General features: G+C 42.9%; 1 protein-coding gene across 1 annotated transcript in view; it reads right to left on the bottom strand.

Moving 5' to 3' along the window:
• The window catches only part of cskl (c-src tyrosine kinase-like), a 57,783-nt gene extending 38,589 nt beyond the window's left edge, over positions 1-19,194 (bottom strand). Inside the window, exon 1 of the mRNA XM_080493393.1 lies at positions 18,967-19,194. The gene's annotated coding sequence lies outside the window, so the exon portion shown is untranslated. The remainder of the gene's footprint in view (positions 1-18,966) is intronic.
• Positions 19,195-21,180: the final 1,986 nt, after the last annotated feature.

Genomic DNA, 21,180 nt, shown 5'->3' with positions numbered 1-21,180 from the left:
GAGATTAGAAAAACGCAGATATTTACAAACATAAGCACAGACGCGAGTACAGCCCAGTTCTCGCTCTCAAAGGCGATTCCTCAGAATCCAACGTGGGAGGGGAGGAAGCTGGGCTCTCCCTGGCATACTCACATACTGCTACAGCTCGGTGCAGGGGGAAGCCGAAATCTTAAGTAGAACGGCGAAGCGGGAGGGAGTGAAGGAAGTTAAAAGAGACTTAGTCATTATGACTATGCGGCTCCTTCTGCCATCTGCCACATAAAACATTTCTAACCACCCTCACCTTTTTTTGTTGAGCTGCCATTTTCACTGTCCCAGAGAAACTCCCTTCAATGGCAACACAGAGTAAGACAGCCACAGACTTAGAGGCTGAGGTTGTTTTGTGGCCTTTTAAACATTTATTTCACTTGGAAATGCTGCTAACGCAACCACAGATTTATAGCAGCAACCAGCAGCTGCTCCAGAGAGATTAGATGTAAGTGCCTTGCTGAGGGGTACACCAACAAAGAACACTAGGGGAACAAATAAGTTGCAAATTAGATCAGACTTAAGCAAGAACAAATTAATACAGGCTGTACTGTCACCTCAAACCCAGTGTAAGCTTGATATTTTCACAGAGACGAAGAAATGGTTAAATTACAAATGAGAAGAAATTCTGAAAGCAGCATGAGAGAGAAAGAAAAAAAAAAGGGAGTGAATCTTTTCTTTGGAGTAGATTAAAGGAGTTGCGTCTGATCCACAGCCGTCAACCCCTATTTTTATCCAAGTGAATGAAAACTAGAGCAGCAAGAGGGAGAAACCTCTCCCACGACAGTCAGTCAGTTAGACAGACAGGTGAGGAGGGGCAGGAGACGGTCCTCCTGCCTCTCTGACATAACAAGTGACGGGCTCGGGCTCGCCTCTGATGACAGATTACAAAAGCAGAGAGGCAGGAAGTGGAAGAAAGAAAGGAAGAGGCGGCAAGGAGCTCCCCCCACCCCCTTCAAGCTGTGGGAGGCTGCTGGACTGGAGAGCGCGGCGGCGGCAGCAGCAGCAGAGAGGGGAGGAAGGGTACCCGTGACGGTTTATTGTTTGAGCTCTGTGTGCTGCGGTTCCAGTGTCGGTGCACACTCGCCCAGGCCCCAGCTATTTATATCCTCTCAATATCCAAGCAGGCGAAGGCAGGCTGCAGTCGTTTTCATCATCGCATACATTATGAAGACGCGGCATCAAGGAGTCTGTCTGCTGGGAGAGCGCTGCTTTTATTACAGGGTTTCCCATTTCATATCTGCAAAATGTTGGGTGGACTTTTACCCCCACATGCTTGAATACAAATCCGGGTACTTATTCAACCAATTAAAAACATTTCAAAATTCCATCCGACAATAACCTTGCAAGGTAAATGCTTCAGACGTTAATGTAATACACTGAGCCAGTGCAAAACCAACATCCCCAGTGGAGATTGCACCTAAATAAGCGTTGAGAATAACTTCAAAGCTGATGAAATCTAAACAAATGATCCAAGGACCATCAGGAATAGCATTACAACAGCCTTGGAACCCAGCATGGGCAAACAAACTGATACAGTAAATATTGTTTCAATAGACAAAGGCACTAAGAAAGTGTGGCTCAAATGGACCAAAACTGCAGTGTGAATAAAAATAGATATCCTCCAGGTAATATTTGAATGGCTAAAATATTTGATTTGCTTTTGTCTCTACAATATAGTTAGAAATCTAAAACTACCGACTATATTGTAGACAGAGCAACAGGCAGAACACATATTCCAATTTGTTTATTTTCACCTTGATTTTAGGTAGAATGTGAAATATTATTCAAATATGATTGGCTCACTAAATAAACAAACAAACAAACAAACAAAATCAATTGTACTAGGTACTCCGAGACAGATGAACAACCTTTCCAGTTGGAATTTTGATCTGGAAGATTATTTTAAAAATAAGGGTCAAAATGTCTGGTTTTAATACAAGAATAGACACTCTGACTGTGTGCCGCCATTAACACAAAGCCTTTTAAAGTAAATAAACAAAAAGAACACGACAAAGAATACGGAACTTGAGAAAGACACAATAACAAACAACTTGCAAAAACTATGGAATTTGTGTTTGGTAGATGATTTCTTTGTTTAAATGTTTCCAGGCAAAAAACATTGTATGCCATCAGAGAGACTTTATTTCCCCTTTAAATGGAGCCACATGTGTAAAGAATGTGCATTTGTGGGATAAGCGTCAGAGCAGAGTATGTGAACAATTTGGCAAATGTTCTCTGCCAATGTCAAGCAGCTTTTCTTTCCCGTTGACCCTTGATTGCTGTTTAGATGAGTGAAATCTGAGAAAACCCAAGACAGAATGACAATTCAAGAGTTAAATTAACAAACGGGAGCCTCAGTAGCATGTGAGGGAGAGAAGAAAATACACAGCAAGTGTAGTTAATGTCTATAAATCTTATCAGGCTGATTTTCTTTTTCTTTTAACTGTTACGTGCCTACTCATGCTTCATGCTCTTAGTATACTGGCCTTTTAAATGTCCCTGAGGTCAGAAAAACAAGAAGTCAGAGGGCATTCTCATTTTGAACAATGGTCTACCTGTAAAGCTCAGACAGACCTGTTCTGTGGAGGTTTTAAAAGCCAAGCTGAAGACCCACTTGTTCACTAAATCTTTCAATTATTAAAATGTTGTTCTTATTTTCAAATTATTTTATTACAGGTGCTACAGTTTATAGATGAATGCATTATTAAATATTAACATACGTATGTCTAGTTTAGTCATTCAGTAATTAAGTCTTCTCCTGTTCAGTCAGGCTTTAAAGTAGTGTGTGCTTTTAGATGGAGTCTGTACAAGGGTTTGCTCTTCAGACTTGGCTCCATGTATTGATTAGCCATTAGTCGTGAGATGAGATAAATAGCTTTCTGGTGATGGCTTGGATGTCATGCTTAAGTGCAGAGTGCAACCCAAAGCTAAAGATTGAGATTCCAACAGCGTGCACAACAATATGTGAAGGTAGCAACAACCATGAAGCTCCAAATGGTGATGGAAGGGTGCACGATCAGATTGAATTGGGTTTGGGGGATGTGGAGATGTTGTGGTTCTCATTGATAACTTGCATAGAGGCATGAAAGTACATGCATCGCTAATATGTGCCGCCGCTTACAAAGATATGCATACACATTCCTTAGCCATGAGCTTAAATGCATGCTGTCCCTTAAAGACACACGCAGGGTTCACAGAGGTGCCTTGAAAGATTCCAGGACGCTGAGGCGCGCCGCCTGCTGCTTTCACCGCCTCTCTTCCTGCTTTCATGGCAAAGCATTGACAACTCCTCCATTCAGAACGGCGGAGGAGACGAGGAGGCAAAGTACGGGGACGAGAACACAAAGACCGTCGTTAGAAACGGCAACAGCAGGGTGCTGGTGCAATATGGCAGTGTCATAAGTGGCAACCGCAGCTCCCAATCTCTTGAATAAAAGAGGCATTCAGTGGCAGTGGCACTGACACCATGGAGGGAAAAAATGGAGGAAAAAAAAGAAACTAAATCAGGATCAGTGGACTAAGAAGGAAGCGCGTGAGGGAGATGGGGGAGCCACTGAGGGAGACGTTGAAGGCAAAATTCAAATTGCTAATAACACTGGAAATAGTGTGGCACAAAGAGAAGATTATACACTCACACAGTAAGTATTCACGAAATGAGGAAGGAATGGATTTAACATTTAGCGTTCCTAAACAGAAGGTAAATACAGGCAGATGCTGCCTGGGAGAAAAATAACAAAGATGAAGCCGTAAATAAGACATGCAATCATCAGATGTTTATATCGAACCGCAGCAGTACTAATGAGAGGTCCTAGAGAACTGATCAGTTGTGTTTGATGTGTCAGTTGACATGAGTTAAGCAATAGCGATGTTTGACGATTTTAATCAAGACGTCTGAAACATCTGAATAGTTCGACGTAGAGTCACAATTTTGCACAATTTACAGTCCATTACTTGATCCTTCCAAAGCCATTAATCACAAACTTCAACAACTGTATCAGATTCTTAATGCTGCTAAAGTGAGTCAAAGTGTACCTTACTCTGGGAGGTTAGCTTTTTAAGACCCAGCATGGAACATTCAGGCTAAAATTAATCCAGTCACTTCCTGAAGTCTAATGTTAAGTGGAATCATATCTTGCGAGGTCATTGTTGTGATGAGGGGCGTTATCTTCCCAGACGTGGCAGGATAAGAGCTTAAACAATGTTTGGGTGGATGAGGTTGTGTATTGTTCCAATGGAGTGACTGTATGCCAGGTTTTTTCTGACATGGAGTAAATGCTACCTTGTCTTCACTTTCTGGAAGAACATTCATCCAAAACACACTAGTGCTCTCATCTCACAGCGGTTCAAATGGCTGGGGCCCTTCCGTGTGGCATTTGCATGTTCTTCCAATGCATAAGAGGGTTATAGTCAGCTCGGTCCAGCTCCAGCCATCTGCGTTCCTGAACTGCATGACAACATATGGTTAATGGATGGACGGATAGTTTGTAAGTATTATTCCTATTACTAAAAAATCATCTTCAGTCAGATCTCAAATCAGGTATTCAAGCCAAAGCATGCACAGATGAAACAACAGTAGAGGTGGGAAAAAAAAAGAAAGAAAAGACTGACCACAGCCTGCCCAGCACATTTGCTAGTTGCCCGAGGGTGGCCTGGACCTGCTGTGAACAGCCAACTTGAAAACTGACAATATAGCAGCAGGAGTGAGTAAGTGCCCAAACACAAAGGGTGAAGCGGGGAGCAGATTTAGAAAAGCAGTGCTAAATGTGAGCTCTCAAGTCAGTGGGTATGAAGAATTCCCTGGGGGCCACTGCCACGTATGGACAAGAGATCAAATAAAAATGGCAAAACCACCACATTGATAATAGTTTTGAAACTAACAATGGATAAGCACAATAGTTCTTTGGAGAAGGAACTTCATTCATCAGATTTTAAATTAAATACAGTAATTGAAAATTGAAGCCTGTGTGAAGAAATGCCAGAAAATGTCTAATGGCTTGTGGTTTTAATGGAGCAATTGCAATAATATCCAACTGGCTCAAAAATGATGACATAGAGTGGATTCACTCATAAAGCTCCATAGATGAAAATCTAAAGAAAAGAACCTACATTTGTCCCTGCAGTGACCAGTTTACATCTAATAGCCTTAACAAATTATATGCGAGGGGACAAGGCCTCACTAAACACTGGTAAGGTTATAGTCAGTTTGCACAGATTACATTGAGCTACTGGGATGCGATGTGTTATTTATGAAAAAGTGCTTAGTTTTTTAGCAGCATCTTATTAACATTTGGGACCTTTTTCTCACTTTTTTATGACTGTGGTCTCTTTAGTGCGCAACTGTATCCTCTGATAGCAAACAATTAGCTTTAAATGTCAGGATATTAAGAAATGATAAATGTAAAGACACTTTTGTGTAGAGTATTTGGTTCACTGTCTTTAACGGGATAGAGTCAGAAACAGTTATTTCAACGCTGCTGTACTTTGTCTTGTTTCTCTTTATTCAGATGGGCAGCTTGTTGATTGCTGTCGATTGCTGTTTGTATTCAGCGTTATTCTTTTCTCCAAGATAACATAAAGGCAAGCCTATAAACCTTTAAGCATCTGTTCGGTTAAAAAAAAATGTAAAATGCAATATTATAATCCCTTTTGTAGTGGTATTAATTTATGCATCAAATGTCTTTTTTATTAAAGTAGATTATCACATTAAAGCGAACATTCTAGTACTGTAGAGTATAATAACTCAGATCGCCATTATTTCCTCTTATTGTTAGGGAACATTTCAGACCCAGCTGAACAAATGTGTTTTCTGCTGGGACATATTTCATCTGCTGCGAAGTTGCAAGCTTTTGTAGTACTAGAAAGACGATGTGAAGTACAATCAAGGGTTTGGAGAGCCGCAGTGAAATGAAGATGGCGAAAGACGAAGCACAGCATGATCAGAGACATTCGGAGGTGCGAGGTGCTTATAATACTAAATGAGAGAGAAAAGGAAGCTCACAGATGGAGAGGACAGAGATCAGGAGAGCAAGGACACTGTGAAAAAGGAGGAGGAGTCAGAGGAGCGGAGAAGTGTGGTGGGTGTTGCTGACAACACGATGGAGGCATGAGAAGTGCTAAAAACTGCCCGGTTTCTTGGCCGAGGACTGTATCTGCCGGTTCCTTAATATTAACAGCAGTCATCTGTCGGCTCCAATGCCAACCATGAATAATGGAGGCTCCACCCAGCTATGCCAGCACTCTGAATTATTAATTCCCAACCACAGACTTGCATTAGTGCGCACAGTGGGGCGCGGGCACATTTGCCTGCTTGAATTGAATCGTGATGGGTGTGCTCTCGCTCACACACATGCGGGAAGTGTGTTCGCACAGACCTTTTGACACAAGCACACACACTCATTTTCACTCAGTGATGGGAAGCAGAATTATAAAGCATCTAGCAGGTTTTTCCTTAGAAAACCTCACTTCATGCAGAGTGGCTGATTTACATTTTGGGCGACAACAAACACAGTTGCTGTGGAATAAACATGGCTGGTATTGTCATGCGAGTATCCTGCCACATCTCACTTTCAGAGCCAATGATTAATAAACATTTAGAAACTCAATTATCAGTCTTTTAAATGCCAACAACAACAAAAAATATATACCAATTTAAACAACCAATTCAGCATGTGCGCTGATCTTTTGAGTGATGAAAAGCTTAGATTATACTTCATGTGTGGGGAAAATTAACCAGTTAAATACCAATTCAGCCACAATAGTACAACCCCAAGAGATGATATTAACTAGGTCAATGGTTTCTTTTCATAGGCTCGGTTAAGAAATGCAGCCCAATTAGCTAAAAAGAGACCTGACAGATTTAAGTCAGTGCGATGCCACTTCGACTCTAGGTTACACACTGTGTGTGGAGTGGACACAAGTGATAGTGTGGGGGTTGTGTGTGTGTGGGTGTGCGTGTGCGTGTGTGTGTGTGTGTGTGTGACAGAAGGGGCACCACTGGAGCACATAATGTCACATCTGATCATATAATAATGCCCTACTTATAGCCCAGTTATATGCAGCACACATGCAGCCAAAGTTCACAGTCATGTGCGCAGACGGCCCTTATTGACTTGGGTTGAAGCTCCCCAACATCGAAGACTGCTCCTCCTCTGCTCCACAGCTCTCGTGATCAAAGCACAAAACAAGTCAGCTTCCACACAGCCAGCCAACAAGACCTGCCAAGCAGTCTCCGCAGCAAGGAAGGAAAACACAACACAACGTCAGCTGAAACGGAAAACACGACAAGAAGCTGACGGAGAGCTAATTCATGCCGACTGAAAGAATCCACTGCGTTAAAAGAGAGGGAGTGCTTTCTGTAAGTCGAGGTGGAGGCCACAAAAAAAAAAAGTAGATATTCGGGTAGAAGCATTAAGAGTCTCTTTTCAGCTGTGTGAGAGAACGTGGGGTGAGAAGGTGATGGTAATGGAGTGGGAGAGAATAACACAGAGTCGACTTTCTGTTAATGCAGAGCCCAAGCTTGCAGAGGCAGCAGCTGCAAATCTCGCCTGCAGAGAGCAGAGCTCTGGGATTTCTTCGGTAAATTCATGAAAGCCTGACACACATTTTGCGCAATGATAACCCTGTTTAGAGTCGCAACCCACAAACACACACAGCCTCAAACACAAGACCGTGTAGACAAGCGCTGTGCACTATGACCCTTTATAGAGTATGTAATCATGTGCAATAGATTCATCACAATGCAATGCTGTGCTTGTAGAAAAGCTCCTGACCCGACTTATGTGGTTTTTCCAGCTGAACAGTGGAGAAAAGGACCTGCAGCTGGTGGTGAGGGTGGAGAGGTGCATCATATACTAGTATCATAGACTCCCTCCTCGCAGACATTTACATTAATGTTAAAAAAAAGGATCTCAGTCATTCTCCCTGCTGCCGTCTGGAAGGAGATAAAACTGTTTCTATCCCCAAGCAACTGTTGAATCTTAAATGTGATCGGTTTCAGTAATGTGTCAACACAATGGGTGCTGTCAAAGAAGTCTGCAACATTTTTTTTGTTTTCGATCTACAACTAAAATAGACCATATTTTGTGTACACATTGCACACATATCACAGCACACCTTGTAAATTATGTCAGGAGACTGTTTGAAATCATGACTAATGCAAAAATGTGTGGAATCCAGGGACCGCAATCAAATTTGTGATTGTACTACAACTCCAGCTGAGTCCCCAGGAACAGGTCTGGGATGACCCAAACTGTCTTTAAGAGTAATTATGGGTCGGGAGTGTTTGATCTGAGGTTACATCGCAGGGACCTTTGCAGTGCCAGATTCATTCCCTCCAGGCTCTACGAAGATGTAGCAGATGAGAAGCACAGCTCAGGGCATGCGTGTCAATTCCTCCTGTAATACGTCCCCAAAAAACACACCGTCAACATCTAGTTCTGCCGTGGCATTAGGAGTTGTCTGAGGGAGAATACTGAGAGCAAACAACATCACCTGTGGACTGATGTTTATTTTGTTTTTATCATGACAAATTACCCACTCTCCAAGGGTGAGCTCCGTGTTAAAAATCTCCGAACAGCCATCATCAACACATCAAACTGCGACTTGACGGGGTGTATGTCTGAGGTGAAAACAACACGCTGCTGCACATCTGCCATACGAAGCCTACATGCTACTTTAATCTCTACATTGAAAAACATCACCTTTGCTTAGCAAAGAGCTACAAAGAGCATCAAGAGCTGCCTGGCACTATAAGTGAGCTGTATAAGAACAGTGAAGCCCCCAATGATAGGGTATACATGAACAAATAAAATCAATGGGTGAGATAAGTGGATGTTAACCAAGTTTAGATATTAAACACATTTTTTATATATCTTACGCTGTACATGAAGAGTGAAAGATCTCATTCATATGGCTATAATGCTGATCACTATAATGGTGGGCAGTTTTACAATCAGTTTATCTCCATCAAAAGACACTTCCTACGCACAAAAACTATGCACTCAAAAATATTTCTTTTTCAATTCAGAGTGGAAAACAGACATGTACAGTGCCTTAAAGGGGTCATATTATACAGGTTTTCAACAATGTCACATGGGTCTCGTTGGTCTCGTTGGTCTCTGATTTCTGATTCGCTCGTTGGAGCACAAACTTTTTTCAAAATTGAAACAAGCCATAGAGCCTGATGACAGACTTTGTTCACTTCTGGGGTGTCATTCTCAGGTATTGGGAGGATTATGACTGTTGGAAAAGCATTAGAAAGTGAGTTTTCCCTTTAAACTCACCGAAAGTCTTGAACTTGGATAAAAAGATCCCAAGCATGACATTACCACTGGACCACTGAGCAATGTAACTATTTCAAAAGGGAGTGACAGCCAAGTTTAAATCAGGTTGTCTTGATCTGACCTTTCTGATTGCACCCCATGTGTGGCGACGTGCAGTAACAGGAGACAGGAAGGAACAGCAAAAGACACACCATAGGACCCAGAGCAAACATCCTGACTCCAGATTATAGTTCAATAAGAACACAGTGTGTGAAATGCTCCTAAAAATGCACCTGCAAGAAGTGCACTAAGATATACGACCATTACAGTGTTCAGAAATTGTTGCGAAACGTCGTTTTACAATGAATTATACCCGCAGTGGCATTTTATTGTTGTGATTATATCACAGTGACAACATGAGGAACCTTGTATGCCAATAACAATGCACAGTCCTCTGGTTGGGAGCCCAAGCTAAATGCAGGAAGCATACTTGGCAACAGCCATGAAAATAATCTACAGCCGAACATTCATCCAAACCTTCCCTTGACACAATGAGGTTAACACTGAACCAAGTCAAATTAATACTCAAGGAGGGCCGAGACTAACTTTAATAGGTGCTTCCCGGGAGAAGCAGGAAGGAGCTTTGCAGAAATTTGAGGAAGGTGTCAGAACGTTACTCAGATACTGACCAACAAGGTCTGTTACTTTAGCACAAATGCCTGGTGATCTTTCTGTACAAGCACCTCATGGTGTGTCCACAACTCAGACATTTTGTCGCAGTCATCTAGAAACCGAGCTTCATTCATGTGACAATATATTGTACCCAATTTAACAGCATTTGTACAAAAACACTACTGAATATTTTATGTTTAAATAGCTGAAGTGAAAAGGCTTATTCATGTGATGCACCTCAAAGTAACAACAATACCGCCTCGAGTATTTGATTTAACATGTAATATCAGCACTGAAAGGTTACATCAGAGCACAGCAGCACTTCCAAAAGACTAAAAGGTAAATGACCACATTATTGGACACAACCAATGATTGTTTAATTAAACAATCCCAGAATTTGAGCAAAAACAGAAATAAAAGGAAGTGGGATCAGGATAACATATCTGAGCATTATAAACTGATTTAACAGGATCATACATTGTGCACAATAGGCTTTATTGCAACAAGTAAACAGAACTGTATACGCGAAACATGTGGCTCCTCTTTTTAACAATGATAGAGATGTTCAGCCCCTATTGATGTATGTTCGGCTTCCAGAAATTACTGACCCACATGTCGAGTAAGACTCTTAGAGGGAAAAACTTGATACTCAGAGAAACTTGTACATTTTAGTAAGCACCCCTTTTTACATTGTCAGGTGCAGCACAAGGATATCAACCATTTCCTTTTATCAACACTCAGAAGAGGTGTGTTGGCCTTCCAATATGGTAATCATTGTTGTGCTCTCAGGATTTCTCATACATGGAAATCAGTGGAGGCCTATTTATCTGCTCACCTCTAAATCCCATCATTATGCATCTATTATGAATCCCATCCATCCAGCTACCTTACTTCTGGGTAAATCGTTTCAATCATCCGCGGGTGTATCAGAAACATGCCCAGATGTAGGCCACCGTCAACAATTACCATCGCTACACGGCACAAATCTTCTGGCTTAATCTTGCATTGAAAAACATCCGGAACAGAGAAATGTTGCTTTTATTAAGTAGGAAAAGCCTGAGGGGAACACTACACAAGGGAAAAAGATCAAGTAAAAATCTTCATTTGAAAAGAAAAGTCTGTGTGAAAGTAGACGTAATTCAGGTCACTTAACTCCTCAACACTCAATGTGACATCATTAAAGCAGATGTATTTACTGTATCTTTGTAGTGCATCAGATACCTCAGCTGCAAAAAAACTACTGCGCTTGAAGGGGTTAAAAAAAACACCAAAAAAACTCACAGGAAGCGCTGGAGCCTCCCTGCTGAGACATGATTCTTCACAGTTATCATCATCACTGATTCATCATGTATTATTGTCAGGATGACGGGCAAACATGGAGGTAGAGTTTAATATCTCTGAAAGTCTGCTTCAAACAAGCAGCATGGCTTCATTGTTTATTGAACGGGCTTGAAAATGTGACATTTCACTAAACCAGGACACAGGTGTTGTAGGCAGCAAGACAGACTGATTAAATGGTGATTGTAACCAGGAGAACTCCCCAATAACAACGCCACAATGGCGTCACATGTTTTTACAATCTACTCAGTAGAGTATGAGAATAAAGGATAGCATATATCTGGTTTAATTCTGGATTAGGGTTAGTTCCTGTGCATCTGTGGGTACTCCAGGATGTGAGCAAGTTTGATTGATTTGATTTGTCTACATTTTGTCCAATGACCGCTTTGTTTCACTCAAATTCCTACAACCCTAAGTTTGCTATATTAGGTGGAGCAGATAGAGAAGAGCTAATACAACAGTTGGCTTAGAGTAACAAGTAAAACTATTCTAACGAGACACAAATTGCATCACCCGAGTCCTGCAGATACTAAACTCTAAACACAATGCACGTGTATCTTTACAGAGGAGTAGCCTGCTCATTGATGACATTACATTGTTGGTTATATAGTTGTGCGTGCTATATAAATGGCAGAATGGTGAGTACTCTTGCCTCAGAGATGAATTTTGACTGAAAGTCTTTCTGTGAGGATCTTCCCTCTGCATGTGTGGTTTTCCTTCAGTTACTGCAGGTACTTGTTAGTTTGCTTTAAACTGGCCCCGTTTGTGCATGAGTGATACTGTGTCTGTGAAAGACTAGGTAGCCATCCAGCGTGCCTCTTACCAAACATTAGCTGGGATGGGAACATCTGGCTTTGAACAGGTGTGTGATGAATCTAAACCATTTCATCACTGTGTCTAAACAGACAGAGAAAAACTGGAGTCACCGGTTCAAGCCTCATAACTGGAGAGGCTTTCGCTCATAAAAAGGAGCATGACACCAACAGTGATACATCAGCTCTTGGGTTGTTCTGCTTCATTCCACCTGAAGAGGAAGTGTATTACTGCTCCCCTCATCATGCATTTCACACCTTTATTATTATTTCAAATCAGCTTTGGCAAAACCCAGAACCTTTGTCACCAAAATGGTATTTGAATTTGAACCACTGCACTCACCATGAGATGGGTCTCTGTGCAGGTGAGTAGGAAGACGACATGAAAAACCATTTTAATGGTGGCTGTTTTCCCTCTGTTTTACTTTTAGAGTTGAGAACAATTTTTTTTTTTCCTGAATGATCACCTCAGGTTGAAAATGTTTATGTGGATAATACAACATTTCCACTGCGAGTCAGGGAAACTGATGGGAGCCATCAGACTTCTATTACAATGCAAGTATCTCCTAAATGTATGTTGCCATACAAAAAGATAACAGAAATGATAGTGCTTCTTGTTCAGTCGTATATTGCGGCAAGATTGAGAGGGATGCAGTTAATAATGTCTTGAAATGCCATGCACAGTTCCAGTGTTAACACCTGAACAGAGAAACTATATAGGAAGCGGTCTGCAGTGCTCCCAAAGAACCTAAAATGTTTGGAATAGCATTATCTCTTTGTCAAGCGGCTCCCAGTGGGAAATCTCCGGAGCCTGTGGGCGTAGTGAAAGACTGAGGCATGTGTCAGGCCTGCAGCACTCCTCATTGCCTACATTGTGCAGCCAGCCAGCAGGCGTGGCGGCAGAAGCCTCCCAGCCGTCAAGGAGTTGTCCAGCCGCTGCCCAGATGGAGAGGCCTCGCCGAGTTTGCACGCAAGATGGCAGCCACAATGCCGCTATTCTGCTGGGCAACATGATCGCTAGGAGGGGTGAGGGGAGTGGGGAAGTGGCTTCGATCACGGCTCAGCAGGTGCTGAACAGTGAAGAAGATATCGAAGTGACAACACAGCAGGGAAAAGAAGGCTTAGAGCCGAGGATGACAGGTTTTTTTCCCTTCTATCATTTTCAAAAGTGTTGCTGGCTTTTTGTTCTTCGCACACTGATTTTATATTACCAGAAAAGCTTGACCTGAAAAAACCCTACTTACCGCACAGACGCACCAACTTCCTTCATTACAACTAAGATAAACAATTTATTCTTAAAGCGCTGAGCATCTTACAGGCCACGCCTTTCCAATTCTATTTTGTTCATGTCAGTCCTTCATGACAGTGGCTCGTTCAATTTGGCTTATTTAGGAATTTAAACTATGAATGAATGAATGAATGAATGAATTCAGAGTATAATTAAGCTTCGAGAAAGTTTTATTTTAATGAATTCTTCTCCATCCCTGACATTTCCTAAACCATTCAACTTGGGTATGAATCAAGGTAGAAAATTGCAGAAAACAAAAAAAGTAATCACAAGTTAATTCATTCAAATTTCGGGACTTGTGAATTCTGTGAAGTAGAGAGTATGATGGGAATACAAAGATTTGGTAAAGCGAACTCAATTAGGTACAGTCTATCTAGAGAGGGGTCATTCAGTATGCTGTCTGTTATGCTGTGTTTAAACTAAGAAAATAAACTTTAACCCTTGGCTTATGTTTTCAGAACTATTCGGCAAATCTTTGACCATTTCAGTAATTTTTGGATGACTTGTGGGGATTGAAGTCACTTAATTAGTGTTCATGTCATTAAGGGTGTGAGGCAGAAGTGTAGTCCATTTTCACAAATTTTCACAAGTCTCACAAATGTTTAAAAAAAAAAAATACAAATAAAAAAATAGAATCACAAAATTTGGTCACTACTCCAACAAAGGTCTTAGCATGCAGCTAATTATCTCTGGGCATGCTCACATTAGCCTTTTTGATCTGGACTGCAGGTCTTTTCAGCAAAAAAAACTATTTTGTTTTGTCAACATGAACATGCACACAAACTCTGAACTGGAGCTAACAAGCGATCTCTGGTCCCCTTGAAAATGCTAGGTCTTGCTTCATTTACAAATGATCTTTCTAGTGGGCGCGGTGAGAGGACGGGGTGAGAGGACATGACATAGTGCGCAATGCATTCTGGGTAGTAAACACAGCTAACCGTGTAAATCAGAAAAAGCAGACGAAGAAAGAAAAAGTTGGAAAATATCTTGCGGCCAGAAGAGAGGAAGAAGTAGAGAGGAAGGCAGTCATTGATATCTGGTCTGAAGACTACATATCGTGGTTGCTTGTGGCTACCCATTAGCCACGAGCTAATTGGCCAAGCCATCACGGGCTAAATCGGCGGGACTTCCGGTTTTGGTTCAGACCAATCATTGAGACCAAACATTGTTTCTTCTTTACTGTCTCTCTGGTCAGTGTTCGTTTCGGGTGACAGCGCCCCCAAACCAGCAGCTGTTGTAATTGCGTGACATTTTCCAAGCAGTGCAAAAGTGAATGTGGGCGCCACCCGAACAAAATGAAGGTGTGAAAATGCTCAGCTCCCCTCCTTCCCAAGTGAACCTAGTGATACTGACCATTCACGGACTCAAACGTCGGTACACTGAGTAGGCATGACTGATACGCTCAGCTGCTCTGTGGGGGTTAATCCAAGCAGATCAACTCCGATATGAGACTTCACTAGTATTTATATTTGCTCAAGAATACCAGCAATGATCTGATAAGAACTAAGATAAGCAGTCAGCGCAGGACAATCTTTAACAGCAATGACCCAGTAATACCATCATGTCTGATCTCTACACAAATATCTGAATCACATGCCAAATAAATGACAACGAACCTGTTGTACAACTGCATACAGTAATATAGTTGCAATATTGTACTAGGGAGTTTAAAAAGAGGAAGCAGTGCTCCCTTACAAGTGGACCATGACATGACTTGTCGCTTTGCACTATGCAAAGTCCATGATAAAAGTGCATAACTCGAAACATGCACACATTAACCCGCTTCACACTTTGAATTATGTGTTCCAGTAGATAGATTTGTGTGCTCCTCGTTTCCATGTGAGACCGTGCTGCTGGAATGCAAACAGCCGTGAAATACTGGCTGCATCTACACAGAGCGGTGCAATACAGCCTACTGTGCAAAGTGTGTCTTGCACCATCTGTGATGTCCTGTTGCTCATGAGCGCCGGTATACAGTTAAGCTCTGCACCAAAGTCACCACAATAAATCCCTCCTCTGTTATTGCACTTGCTGATTAAAGAGACAGCGGGCTTCTGCTGGAAGAGTCTGAAGGGGGGAGGCAGAGAAGTAGAAATAGAAAAAAGAAAAAAAAACTAGCTCAACACGGTCATTGTGTTTAGGTCAGCAGGCCCTTGGACGGGCTTCAAAAGTGCAATGAGATGGTCAGTGTACAAGACAGAGGAGCCATTACTTCCCTGCTGAGCACATAAGCCCGGCTCAAAGCTCAACATGAGACAGTAACGCTGCTCCGCTCCACGCGGCTTTAAGGATCGACTAGACAGCATGGCGTACGCCTCCCCCCTCCTCCCATGCAAACCATAACTCATCACTCAATAGAAGAGAGTCGACGTGTGGCCGGGCCCGGAGACTTGTCCTGCCACCTTTAGTCCTCGTCAAACTGCACCTCGATTAGACTACTCCCGTCCAGCCATCACTCACTGAGATGGAGAGTGCTATGGAGAAGGGGGAAGATAGGGAAGCATGGAACTAAGCTTGGTCGAATGGCTGCATTGATGGGCGTCTACGAACTTACTAGAAGACTTTACAGAAGCAGAGCACAGACTCGCCTCTCAAGCCACAGTCATATCAGAGGACTGGTACATTTACAGTGCTCAGAGACTTAGCTATCCAGTGAGCTTATATATTGCTTTATACAGTTTGGATTCACGGGGGTCTGGAGATGATCCCTCCACAGTTCATCACGGAGCAAAAAATATATCTATGGGTCAATCCAACAGCCAATTAAATTCACAATTTGAAATGTGGGAGGAAACCTGGGAAGAGACCCTCAAGCCTGGACTCAAACCAGGAATATGATCATGGTTCGACAAGAGTGCTAACCACTACCCCACTGTCAGAGATAACATATGGGTCCCAAACATGTTGCAGTGCAGTCTGGTTCACCAGATTCCTTTGGGGATAATGAATGCCCAGCCCTCGTGCCCCCACCTTACTGCAACCAATCTCGGTGAGAGATTTCTCCAATAGAAAAGCCCAAAGCTGCCATGTTGCCTCCTGAGCTCTCTGCACTCATTTTAGTGGGTCCCTAAACCTAACCCATTTGAGCTGGAGTGAAGAAACGATTGAAAACCATGAGGAACACCCGGAAAGATGGAAGGAAGTTTGAATCTTGTTGTCTAACTGTATTGTCCAATCGGTCTTTAAATCAGCCTTTTTTTTCAAGAGTACACCTCACCTACAGAGCGCCTCACTTTTGGAGTTTCTGTTGAATTCTGCAATGGTTTCTTAACCCAATTCAACTGGATTTGCATTTTGCATCATCGTCTCGACCACAACATTATGCAAACCAGCACGTGTGCAGAGATGTGCTGTGCTTATTGGGAGCGTTCTTTGCACTGCGAAGTTGTGTTCAAGAGGGACTGTGGCATTAACATTTTTATTGACTCCTGATTGTTTTTCTGTGCCGATATGGAAGTTATTACAATATTGTCTATGTGGAGGAGGGCTCAAGGCAAAAACCATCAGACACTTTGGAGAACCGAGAGAAGATGTGGTACACTGCCTGCTGCTTTTAGTTTATCATTGGGAGTGAGTGTGACTATCAGTGTTCACTTGATTGTTTTGGATATTGATGATTTTTCTTCTTCTTTTTTTCCCAAAGGGCTCTACAGCAAACAGTATTTCTCTCTGGCTTAAAGTCATGCGGGTGCACCATTGAGAAAAAGCTTGTGAAATTCTGCGTTAGAAGACAAATTTGCACATTCATGAAGGTGTTCTTGGAAGTGACAACTGACTCCAAATGTATTTCATTTCAACAAATATCTCTTTGCAGTTGAGTAAGAAAGCGGGAATATCCAATAAAAGGAGTTAAATGTGTAATGCAACCATCTGTTCAACCAGTTCCCATCCCTGTGTTTTTATCCGGATTATGGCACAAAGGCTCACCACTGGTCAAGCCTGCTGAGGCAATCACTTTTTAAAATAGGCAACGCACACGCGCCAGATAGATGATATCACCTATTTTGAGCCACAGAGCCTATAGCAAGTGATGAAATAAAACACGAGTTGTAAGATAAACTCCACGAAACCAACCTAAGAGTATAATCTTCACTGAATACATGGGTAACAAAGCAGAGCAGAGTAAAGTAGAGTAACAATGTGCTACAATGCAGACACCACACTGCTTTTGTCGATCATGCCACGGCTTGCAAAGGTATGTCGTATATCTGAGACAGACATTTGAGACAGACGGGTACCTTGAAGCACTGAGCGAGGAGCCAACAAACAATGGGCAAGCAGCCGTCACGTCAGTGCATCTAATCAGCCGGCAGCATTTTCTCTTGCAGGTACTGCACAATATGCAAAAGTTCAGATATTTCAAGCATCCACTGAAGCCGTACCAACTAAAAGGTGGCGTCGTGAAGCGTGGCCTGACCTCTGACTCCCCTCTCAAGCCATGACAGAAGAAAAACTGTTTCCTTGTGGGACAAACAAAACCTCACACAGGACGTTTTACAGTCATCTGTTGTCATTGTCAACAAGACAACTCTGCCAGGGCATCTTTCCCCTGCAGTTATTTACAGAGACCCACACACACTCACACGTTGAGGATGATTATGGCGTGATGAAGAGCGAGATGTGGATCATTGTTGCCTTAAGAAAAAGGGGCTGAACCCCTAATCTCGTCCCTGTGTTCAATTGCAGCGCGGAGGAGGCTAAACTCTGACTCCATTATCGGACAGAATGATTCAATTGTATTGCTGGTCTTCACCGTCCACCGACACATTGAAACTACCAAAACAAGCTCGATGACAATGTTTTGACACGTCTGATATGCACATGGTTATTGAGTTAAGGGAGCTGAAGCTCCAGTCAATTCCAACATGCAGGAAAACACAAACGGGGCTTCCGCCGTCCGTAACACAATGTTGCTCGGATTCTTGTTACCGTCTATTGACTTGTGCGAGAGCTTCTTTACGCCAGCAGGATAACTTTGTTAATAGCAACAATAAAGTCAAAGAAAAAAAAAATATATAGCGCAAGAAGCAACGCGGGTGTCCGACCATGGAATCATAGGGACGAAAAGGGGGTGACTCGGAGATTTTGGGCACAGCCGCAAAATCAACCACAACACAAACACAACGATGTCTACCTTGAACCAACAACACTGGCTTTCTGTTTAAAAGTCACAAATATGCTGCTGAAAGCTGCTATTGTTTTGTGGGATGGACGGAACCAGCAGAAAATGTTGTGGGGGGGAGGGAGTATATTGTGTCCGATAATGGATCTAGTGACGTTCCACTGCCCGTTAACTAGCCGCTAAGGCTAACTCTCCGCGTTAAACGTTAGCACTGCGCGGCGGCTCGCGCTAAAAACAAAGCGCGTCCCGCACGAGCAGCGGCGAGAAAACAAACCGGGGAACCCAGACTGGACAGAAAACCCGGGCCGCCGTGACACTTCACTCCGGCCCCTTGTCCCGAACCTCCCTCTGCCTGGACTGAAGGCGCTACAAGCGGCGGACAAACCCGAGACAAAACAGAGCCAGCGGCGGTGGGAAGTGGCAGCAGCAGCAGCAGCAGCTCACCCCAAAGATCCTCCGAGGTGTCGACCAGATGTGGCTGCAGATCAGCGGTGAAGGCCCATCAGGATGCGTCCTGCGGTCCGGGGGCATCCAGGTGTCGCGGTGTTAACGTTAGACAGACAATCCCAAACGTGGCTCTGCTGCTTTGACGGGTTGTGTGCGCTCTCCCCGCATTTGTGTGAGTGTGTGTGTATGCTTGCATGTGTGTGTGTGGCGGAGCTTTGCAGCGAGGCCTGCTGCCGCTTGCTGGGAGGAAATGGTCTCCGCGCCAGAGCGCATGCGCAGAAGCGCGGCACAGCCACGGGGCTCGCGGTCTGTGAGCACAGCCGTGTGGCCAACAGGTGAGAGGCAACCGATGGACGACTTGTTACAGTCGGAAGGAGCGAGGCCTCATCATCCGAGCTCCGCGGCCAGGTTGCAGCGTCCCCAGGACTCATGAATGGACAAAAGAACCTGCATCCCTCCTGAGGAATTTGAAAGTATCATTTCAGTGTCTATGTCAGGGGCGTCCAATCCTGCACTCTACTGCCTGTTTTACATGATGATAATGAAGCTTGTACAAAAGAATGATAAGGAGCCCTTCAATGCAATCAGGTGTGTTGCAATAGAGACCCAAACCATACAGGACAGTGGTTATTCATATCTACTCTTTGGTATTTACGTTGGGATCAGTTTGAATCCTGATTGCTAATCCCAGCAATCAGACAGCGCAGGTAATAATGCCCATTTTAGGGCAAGCACATGCAAGGCAAGGCTAGGCAGCTCTATTTGTAGAGCTTATTCAAGAAACGTTGCAATTCAAAGTGCTTCATATTAATAAAACCAATGACAAATGTAAATACAAGGAAATATCTTGAATTCCCCTTGGGATTAATAAAGTATCTATCTAGCTATTTATAATGTGGAACATTCCATTTTTCACATTAATTCACATACTGTGTGTCTTTTTGAGATCCTTCTGATTCTGTGGTCTGTGGACACTGGGATTTTATTGGATCTCTGTTTGGTCATTTTTTTGGTCACTGTGTCTATTTGCAGCCACTTTGGGTTTTGGTCTTTCATCTTGACATTTTGCTAAATTCTTTGGTTTGCCTCTTTCTGGTGATTGAGTTTCGCCCTCTTTGTTCACACTGCGAGTCTCTGTGGTCATTCTGTGACCTTTATAAATCATACTGTAGAGTTTTGTAGCCCCTCTGTACCTTATTGTGTCGATACTGTGGTTTGCTCAGCTTTTTTAGCATTTATTTGTACCTTTTGTGGTTTTGCAACCTCGTGGCTCTTTTTTTTTCTGTCGGTGCCGTTTGAAGCCCTCCAGCCCTTTGAACCGATGTGTCTTTTAATCCCTCTGTGATAACTGTTATCAGTAGCACTTACCATGAGGAGCAGAGTAGACAATGTTAATTACACTCCAGGTATTTCTGAATAACTACAGATTGCAGAAAAATGAAGGAGAAAAAGGTCCACGAGGAGGCCTTTATCATCTTCTCATAACATGAATTTTTTTTTTGTGTTGGAATAGTGTTGCTGTGACCCATTAACTGAGCTGTCAGCACTGTGTAAACCTGCCTAATTCTGGACATTGAAGTTTCATACAATGACATGTAAATCAAAACAAAAGCCAATGAGAACAGTTACAGTTGGCTCAAGGAGCAGGACAGAAAAAAATCCTGCATGACAGAGGATCAGGCTTTTTGCCCTGCAGCTTCTTGAATAAGACACTCCCTCCCTGACCACCTGAAAACATCTTGAGAACTGAAATCTATTCTGAAATTGACAATTCTTTCCTCTTTCTTTTTACTTCCATACCCTTCTATTACTCTCTTGTACATTCACTAACCACTGTAAAAAAAAAAAGTAAACCTATTCAAATACTCATTAAGACAAATAGCTGCACATGATGCACAATCCAAGTTTGACTCAATTTTACAGCATCAGATTACTGAAGTGAAGGAGGCAGAACCACCTGAAATGGGGAGAGGAAAACAGTACACAAGCTACTGAGGCAACACTAACTTACAACCACTCGTTACAACGCATCAAACATAAAGCAGCAGTCACTGCTGTTGAGTCTCCATTTCTGCTGCCACGTTTGTTTGTGCTCATGTTTTGAGTTCCACACCCTCCACCTAAACTTCAATGTTGACATACAGTTTCTGAGTAAAATGCGTCCGCGCTCACATCTTCAGCTTTGTGAGAAATGACCAGAGAAAACAGATG

This window comes from Lipophrys pholis (assembly GCF_963383615.2).
Source record: "Lipophrys pholis genome assembly, chromosome: 2".
Lineage (NCBI taxonomy): Eukaryota > Metazoa > Chordata > Actinopteri > Blenniiformes > Blenniidae > Lipophrys > Lipophrys pholis.
Note: the sequence above shows the minus strand (reverse complement) of the source record. Positions and strands in the feature narration are given on the sequence as shown.